This window comes from Paramisgurnus dabryanus, chromosome 19 (assembly GCF_030506205.2).
Source record: "Paramisgurnus dabryanus chromosome 19, PD_genome_1.1, whole genome shotgun sequence".
Lineage (NCBI taxonomy): Eukaryota > Metazoa > Chordata > Actinopteri > Cypriniformes > Cobitidae > Paramisgurnus > Paramisgurnus dabryanus.
Window position 1 is genome coordinate 28,067,076 of NC_133355.1, and position 9,428 is coordinate 28,076,503.

A 9,428-nucleotide genomic window follows, 5' to 3' on the forward strand; every position below is an offset into this window, starting at 1 on the left:
ATTCCACACTTTGCATTAAACTGTTCCTACGCAGAAAAGAAAGTACATAATTGTACCTTTAGGGGTACAATGGCTTGTCACTGGGGCTGTACCCTCAAGGGTACAGTTTTTGTACCCTTGGCAGAGGGTACAAAATTGTACCCTTGTGATTTGTACCTTTAGGGACCAGTTTTGTACCTCTGGTGACAATTTTGTACCTTTATTTAACAGTACAAATATGGACCCTTCAAAAAGGGTACAAAATTGGCTTTGACAGGGTACACTCATTGAATATGGTTTTAATACTTATACATATATCTGTAAACTTTAAATTATAAGTGCATATGACTCAGTATATTTGTGTTGGTTTAGCCAATCGTTTAGAGTAAAGGTAAATTTTAAACATTAGTATAAAAAAATGATAACAGAAAAGATAAAATACACAGTTTATTAAACAATCATTTATTTTACAAAAGGTTTAGATATAAAACAGAAGTGTGCTGTTCAGTCCAAATTCACAACATTAAAAACTAATATTACATTTACACTTTCCTTATGAAATATATCAACCATTCCTTTATGACTTTAACAGACTGTCCAAACAGGAATATTTTAAAACAAAATCAGTGTGCTGTTCCTTAAACCAAACAACATTTAAATATTTTTAACAGGGCCACATCTGTCCTTGCCAAGCAGTGAGAAAACACACAAATATAAATTTTTCACTGATAAAACTGTGGTGTACTCACAGCATAATGAGTAAATGAATAGGTCCATATGGAGTAACATTTCTTTAGTTTTTGTTGTGTTAATGTTGGGTGGCAGAGGATAGTCAGTCAGCCTCCTTAATGGTAAAGATCAAAAACTGCTCTGGGCACGTTCATACTTATCTGTGAGAAAACACAAAAATATGAATACATGTTCCAATGACAGAACTGTGGTATACTCACAACATAAATAAATGTGGTACCTTTAAAGTTTTTGCGTATGAATGATGGTTGGTTGAGAACAGTCAGCCACCCTCAATGGTAAAGATCCAAACTTGTGCTGGAAACTTTTGTGCTAAACTGTGAGAAAACACACATAAATATGAATAAATTTTCCACTCACAGAACTGTGGTATACTCACACAACATAACAAATAAATTAATAAATGTGGTAACGTTACCTTTAAAAGGTTTCTGTGTAAATGACTGTTTGGTGGCGAGTAGACAGTCAGTCAGTCAATCTCCCCCCTCACTGAGAGAGATTCCAACTTGCGCGGGAAACGTTTGCACTAAACTGTGAGAAAACACACATAAATATGAATTAATTTTCCACTAAACAGAACTGTGGTGTACTCACACAACATAATAAATGAATGAATTAACGTGTTAACAATACCTTTTAAAGGTCTTAAAATGACTGTTTGGTTGAGAGCAGACAGTCAGTTAATGTTAGTCCTTACTGAGAGAGAAACACATAAATATGAATTATTTTTCACTTACAGAACTGTGGTGTACTCACACAACATAATAAATAAATAAATGTGGTTACGTTACCTTTAAAAGGTTTCTGTGTAAATGACTGTTTGGTGGCGAGTAGACAGTCAGTCAGTCAATCTCCCCCCTGACTGAGAGAGATTCAAACTTGCGCAGGAAATGTTTGCGCTACATTGTGAGAAAACACACATAAATATGAATATTTTACAGAACTGTGGTGTACTCACTTAACATAATAAATACATTAATAAATGTGGTAATGTTACCTTTAAAAGGTCTTGAATGACTTTGGTTGAGAACAGACAGACAGTCAGTTAACGTTAGTCCTTACTGAGAGAGAAAACACATAATATATTATTAATTTCCACTTAACGTTACAGAACTGTGGTGTACTCACACAACATATTAAATGAATGAATAAACGTGGTAACATTACCTTTAAAAGGTCTTGAATGACTGTTTGGTTGAGAACAAACAGACAGACAGACAGTCAGTTAATGTTAGTCCTTACTGAGAGAAAAACACACAAATATAAATTAATTTTCCACTTACAGAACTGTGGTGTACTCACTTAACATAATAAATACATTAATAAATTTGGTAACGTTACCTTTAAAAGGTCTTGAATGACTTTGGTTGAGAACAGACAGACAGTCAGTTAACTTTAGTCCTTACTGAGAGAGAAAACACATAATATATTGTTCATTTTCCACTTAATGTTACAGAACTGTGGTGTACTCACACAACATATTAAATGAATGAATAAACGTGGTAACATTACCTTTAAAAGGTCTTGAATGACTGTTTGGTTGAGAACAAACAGACAGATAGACAGACAGTTAATGTTAGTCCTTACTGAGAGAAAAACACACAAATATAAATTAATTTTCCACTTACAGAAATGTGGTTGTAATAGATTTGTGTATTGACAGGTTGAGACTGCCACCTTGTGGGTCATTATTGAAAGGCCGTTGTTATGTTAAGTTTGGTGAGAAAACTTGATTGAGCCTTTGCAGCACCTGTAGTGTGAGTATGTTAAGTAAGAAGTAAAGACGTGTTTAAGTCGTTCTGCACAGCCTCTTTATTGTTTCCACCCGATATACTACAAATGGCGACGAGGATATTAAACGAATACCACTGCGTCAATGAACTGTAAGAGTCACGTACACTGGTCGTAGTAAAGGAATAAAAAAGTTTTTTCCGAAGGAACCAGGCACGTGTTGTTTTAGCAGTTAACATTGGAAATCAGCATGGCTGTGCCAGTCGGTCGTGTGGATGAATACAATGACGCGAAGGAGGATTTTGAGTCATATCTGGAGCGTCTAGAACAGTGGATGTTGGCAAATGAAATCAAAGATGAAAAGAAGGTGTGCGTGTTTCTCTCGGTGATTGGAGCTGATGCTTATAAGCTGCTGAAAAATCTGGTGTCTCCGACGGTGCCGAGTACTATGGGGTATGCTGATCTGGTGAGAGCGCTGAGCGCGCATTACAAGCCGGCACCGATTGTTATCGCGGAACGGTTTCGATTTCAGAAGCGTAACCAAAAGGAGAGTGAAACTGTCTCGGATTATGTGGTGGTTTTGAGGCAGTTAGCAGCTACATGTGTTTTCGGACAGTACCTGGATGATGCACTGAGAGATCGTTTTGTGAGTGGATTACGCTTGGATACCGTGCAACGCAGGTTGCTGTCTGAAAAGGATCTGACCTTCCCGAAGGCTTGTGAGATTGCAGTAGCAATGGAACTGGCGTCAAAGAAATCGATGGAATTTTCTGGGCACAGCGAGCCTCAGCAGGTAAATGCCCTGTCAAGTGCAAAATTTTCTGATAAGGGAAGGAAAGGAAAGTTTAGACGACAAAATTATAATAAAACGCAAAGCAAAGGACAGAAAGGAGTAAAAAATTACTTTGGACCACAACAGACATGCTACCAATGTGGGGGGAAACACTTAGCACGTGACTGCAGATTTAAAAATGAAAAGTGTCATACCTGCTCCAAAATTGGACACATAGCCCGTGCATGTAGGAAGGGAAAGGCCATTTCTCAAACTCAGTATGTGGAAGCTGAAGTAAATACATCCAGAGGGGATGAAGAGGCTGAACTTTTTGGATTGTATGCAATATACTCCACCTCACACTATGAAAAGGGGTACACAGTAGATGTCGCACTAGATGATAAGAGAACAACAATGCTATTGGATACAGGGTCAGCTGTGTCAGTGGTATCTGAGGATTTCTACCAGACAAATCTGAACCATTTCAGTTTAAAACCAGCCCCCAAGTTAAAGCTAAAATCTTATTCAGGCCAAAGTATCGCTGTTCGAGAATACAACATGATTCCAGTGCAGCATGAAACACAAAAAGTCACCCTTCCTCTGGTCATTGTAAAGGGAAGTAGACCAGCTCTGATTGGTAGAAACTGGTAAAGGATCTACACCTGAACTGGAAACAGATTTTCACTGTACACAGGGTGCTTACACAGACAGACGGGACTCTAGGAGTAAACGAGGTGTTACAACGCCACCAGGCAGTGTTCTCTGAGAACCCGGGCTGCATAGAGGGTTTTAAAGCCAAAATCTGTATAAAACCAGGCACCACACCCATCTTTTGCAAAGCTCGCCCAGTTCGTTACGCATTAAAGGAAGCAGTAGAAAAGGAGCTGGACAGGTTGGAAAAAAATGAAAGTGATTTCAAAGACTTAGAAAAGTGAGTGGGCCTCTCCGATTGTCACTGTACCAAAGGCTGATAAAACAATTAGGGTTTGTGGCGACTACAAGGTCAGTATTAATCGGTGTATTGAAGAACAGACATACCCACTACCTAACACCGAAGATTTGTTTGCTACTTTAGCAGGAGGAACATTGTTCAGCAAGCTTGACCTCTCTCATGTGTTACGACCCGTGAGGTCTGTGTGTTGTGTTTGTATTGCTGTGGGTGTTCTTCTGTCTCTCTCCTACAGGCGTTCCGTGTTTGAAGGTTGACGCGGTGAGAATCTCGCAGCTGAAGCTGATCAGTGGCAATTAGTGGGGTGTATAAGTTGACCCAGTGAAGTGCCTGGCTGTCTCTCACTCTTTCTGGGCGGCTCGCGTGATACTGTGTGGCTTACTGTGTAAACTACTGTGTGAACTACTGTGTGGATTGCTGTGTGGTTAAGGCGTGATCTGCTGGGTGCTGATCTTAAGTTTTCCCGCGCCGTCTGTTTGGTGATTCGGTGGAGGCAGCTGTTGGATCAGTGTTCCCGAATCGATCAGCGGAAAGTGGTCGTGGTGAGCGGCGGGTAATCTCCGTGTGGGTTTTCGGTAGCGCGGCGGGAGCCGTGGAGACCGTATTGTGCTGCACATTTTCTATTCAGTATATATTATTAATAAATGAATATATGAACTTGACACGTGTTTTGAGTTATCCTTGGTTTTTCCATCCTGGGTATTTATTTATTTGTTAGTCCCACATCCCTAGACAAACTGGGACGTAACACATGCCTACCAGCAGCTGATTTTAGACGAAGAGTCAGAGAAATTCCTGACAGTTAACACTCATAAGGGCCTGTACACGTTTCATCGCCTCAGCTATGGTGTTTCCAGTGCACCTGCAATTTTTCAGTCTGTTATGGACCAGATTTTACTAGGACTGGATCATGTGACATGTTTTTTGGATGTAATCTCATCACTGCTTCATCTGAAGAGATGCATTTAAAAAGACTGGATGAAGTGCTTACACGTTTGGAAAAACATGGTGTCCGAGTGAAACTGTCTAAATGTCAGTTTTTTCAGAGCAGTGTGGAGTACCTTGAACATCGCATCGACCAGGATGGTCTGCACCCCACAAATGAAAAGATAGCAGCCATAAACAAAGCGCCGGTGCCAAAAAATGTCACTGAGCTGAAGTCTTTCTTAGGTCTTCTTAACTATTACAGCCGGTTCCTGCCAAACTCCTCCACCATTCTCCACCCTCTACACAACCTGCTGAGAAAAGAGGCCAAGTGGGTATGGACTTCTGAGTGTGCTAAGGCATTTGAAGATGCAAAGCAGCTATTACAAAAAATAATGTGTTGGTGCATTACGACACACGTTTGCCACTCCGGATTGCATGTGATGCGTCACCCTATGGAGTAGGGGCGGTGATTTCTCATGTCATGAAAAATGGAGAGGAACGGCCTGTGGCTTTTGCATCAAGGACATTAACTGAGGCTGAAAGAAAATATGCCCAAATTGAAAAGGAGGCACTTGCCATCATTTTTGGAGTCAAGAAATTCCATAAATACCTATATGGGAGGAAATTCACACTCATTACAGATCACAAACCGCTGTTAACTATTCTGGGACCAAAGTCAGCAGTTCCAACTTTAGCAGCATTAAGGATGCAACGCTGGGCTCTCATTCTTATGGCATACAGTTATGATATTGAGTACAGAAGATCAGCTGATCATGCAAATGCTGATGCTTTGTCTCGCCTACCCAGTGCCTCATTCGACAACACAGGAGAAGAGGGAGGTATTTTCTACTTCTCACAGGTGGAGGAACTACCCGTGGATGCAAGGGACATAGAGAGAGCCACTTTAAAAGATCCTACAGTGTGGAGCTACACATTGAATGGATGGCCAAGTCATGTTCAGGCCGAAGCACTGCGGCCTTATTTCATACGCAGGCAGGAGTTGTCAGTGGAACAAGGTTGTGTTCTTTGGGACCAGCGAGTCATCATACCCCCAAACTATCGACAGCGCTTACCTGCATCATGTGCACCCAGGTATCTGCCGCATGAAAGCTCTCGCTCGCAGTTACATGTGGTGGCCTGGCTGCGATGGGGAAATTGAAGAGCTTGTGAAAAGTTGCTCTATCTGTCAAGCGGTTCAGAAAATGCCAGCAGTTGCACCGCTGCACCACTGGAGATGGCCAGAAAGAGTGTGGCAGAGAATTCATATTGATTTTGCTGAAAAGGACAAGCAGTATTTTCTGGTGGTCATTGATAGTCATTCAAAGTGGTTAGAAGTTTTTCCTATGTCTTCTACCACCTCTTACAACACCATTGAAGTGCTCCGAAGCCTGTTCTCTGCATATGGACTGCCAGAAGAGCTGGTATCAGGTAATGGTCCACAGCTGGTGTCGAGGGAGTTTACACAGTTTCTGGAGAGAAACGGTATCAAACACACTGCGGTTCCTGCATATCATCCTGCATCGAATGGAGCTGCCGAGAGGTCGGTGCAGATTTTGAAACGTGCACTGACAAAAGATGTGTTGGAGGTGGAGAAAAAGGGTTCCTTGTCACTCAGTCATAGACTTGCAAATTTCCTGCTCATGTACCGCAGTACACCGCACACAGTGACGGGAGGGACACCGGCTGAGTTATTTCTGAAACGCCAAATACGAACCCGTTTCAGTTTGCTAAGGTCCACGCTTGCCAGACGGATTGAAGAGAAACAAGCCACTCAGAAACATCATCATGACTGTGGTGGCTCATCTCTTCACTTCTTTCAGGAAGGGGAAGCGGTCCGCGTCCGAAATTTCAGGGGAGGAGTGGAAAAATGGAATCAGGCAAAAGTACTTAAAAGACTGGGAGCTGTCACATATGTGGTACAAGATGGTCAGAGGCAGCGTACAGTGCATGTTGACCACATGTTGCCGTGGCGAGGTAATGTGGTGACACTTCCACAAAGCTTGCCTTCACCAGTGGTCGAAAATGAGCCGCCAGTAACTATGGACTGTGCCCGTCCTACTGTTTTGCCCAGTGCACCTGTGACGCAAATACCACCTACTGTTCTCAATAAACCAACTGAACAGGTTGTCGAAGAGTCCTTCCCCACAGTAAATAAAAGTTCACCTGAGAAACGGCGGTACCCAGAGAGGGTCCGTGTACCACTTAAAAGACTGGATCTATAACTGGCAGAACTTTTGTAGGTAAATGTAAATCTGCAGTGGGCATAAGCTGCCAAGAGACATTTTCTTTTGTTGAAAATAAGAAGTTAATATTTTGCTATAGTTTAGATTTAATTAGGGCAGTGGATTTATTTTGGTTGTGAGATTTAAATGCAAAGTTTGTTGTTGCTAATTATTCTAAACAAGGAAAAAAAATTGTTCTTGTTTAAAACTTAAAGGGGAGGAATGTAATAGATTTGTGTATTGACTGGTTGAGACTGCCACCTTGTGGGTCGTTATTGTAAAGGCCGTTGTTATGTTAAGTTTGGTGAGAAAACTTGATTGAGCCTTTGCAGCACCTGTAGTGTAAGTCTGTTAAGTAAGAAGTAAAGACGTGTTTAAGTCGTTCTGCACAGCCTCTTTATTGTTTCCACCCGATATACTACAGTGGTGTACTCAAACAACATAATAAATTAATGAATAAATGTGGTACATTACCTTTAAAAGGTTTCTGGGTAAATGACTGTTTGGTGGCGAGTAGACAGTCTGTCAGTCAATCTCCCCCCCTGACTGAAAGAGATTCAAACTTGTGCAGGAAACATTTGTGCTAAACTGTGAGAAAACCCACAAATATAAATTAATTTTCCACTTAAATAACTGTGGTGTACTCAAACAAAATAAAAATACATTAATAAATGTGGTAACGTTACCTTTTAAAGGTTTCTGGGTAAATGTGTGATGACTGTATGTGAAAATCAGGAAGCAGATGCAGGACTGAATGAAACACAGTTTATTAAGAAAATGACACAGATGATACGGATGATATGGTTGGACAGACAAAGGCTGCGGTGACAAATCCTGGTGGTGAAGCGGGTGAAGTCAGGTGAACGGATGAAACCGGATACACAAACAGGCAGACCTTCACGCGAAGACGAGACCACAGGAACACACGAACACGAGAACACAGGCAAGACATGTAGCGTAATCATCTGGCAGTGAGAGAAGAGAATGAGTGAGTATATATGCCGTCTGGGTAACCACCGCCAGCTGGAGTAAAGTAATCACGCACACCTGCACTCACTCAGATCGTTAGTGATCAGACACGCACATGCACACTTCAGTCATCCCAACAAACACAACACAGAAAGTCACGATGGACTCATCCTACCGTGACAGTACCCCCTCCCCCAAGGACGTCACCTGACGTTCTCGGGCTCCTAGACCTGTGATGGAAATCATCAATAAGGGAGTGATCCAATATGTCCTGGCCAGGAACCCAACTTCTCTCCTCCGGACCGTAACCTTCCCAATCCACCAAGTACTGAAATCCGCGTCCCCTCCGTCTAGCGTCCAGAATACGGTTAATCGAATAAGTTGGTTCCCCATCTACGATACGAGGCGGGGGGGGGGAACCGGAACAGGCGGGTTAAGACGAGATTTAAACACGGGTTTAATTTTGGAAATGTGAAAAACCGGATGAATTCGTCTGTACACAGGAGGGAGGTTAAGGCGGACTGTTACTGGGTTAATGATCTTAGCAACAGAGAACGGGCCGATAAATTTGGGAGTCAACTTATTCGAGACGGAACGCATCGGAATATTCTGAGTAGAAAGCCACACTTTTTGACCCACGACGTAAACGGGAGGCTTCGACCGGTGGCGATCAGCCTTAGCCTTGGTGCGCAGTCTCGCTTGGAGTATAGCTTCACGAGCTCTACTCCAAGTGCGACGGCACCTCTGGACGAAAGCGTGTGCGGAGGGGACCGCGACCTCGGATTCCAGACTGGGAAATAAAGGTGGTTGGTACCCTAAGCTACACTTAAACGGAGATAGGCCCGTAGCTGACACTGGTAAAGAATTGTGCGTGTACTCCACCATAGAGAGTTGTTGGCTCCAGGAGGAAGGATTCTTGGAAGCCAAACATCGCAACACCCTCTCCACGTCCTGATTGGCTCGTTCGGTTTGACCATTAGTTTGAGGATGAAACCCCGAAGACAGACTAACCGTAGCCCCTAGCAACCTGCAGAACTCTCGCCAAAATTTAGATATAAATTGGGGACCTCTATCGGAGTCCACGTCTGTCGGGAGGCCATGTAACCGGAATACGTGGTCTATGATAACG

General features: G+C 42.5%; 1 long non-coding RNA gene across 1 annotated transcript; it reads right to left on the reverse strand.

Annotated features, from left to right (window-relative positions):
• Positions 1-445: 445 nt before the first annotated feature.
• Positions 446-1,202, reverse strand: LOC135785306 (uncharacterized). The gene is made up of 3 exons (XR_010546550.2): positions 1,148-1,202; positions 950-1,046; positions 446-869 (listed from the first exon to the last, which is right to left on the reverse strand). It is a non-coding gene; the product is annotated as an uncharacterized lncRNA (long non-coding RNA).
• Positions 1,203-9,428: the final 8,226 nt, after the last annotated feature.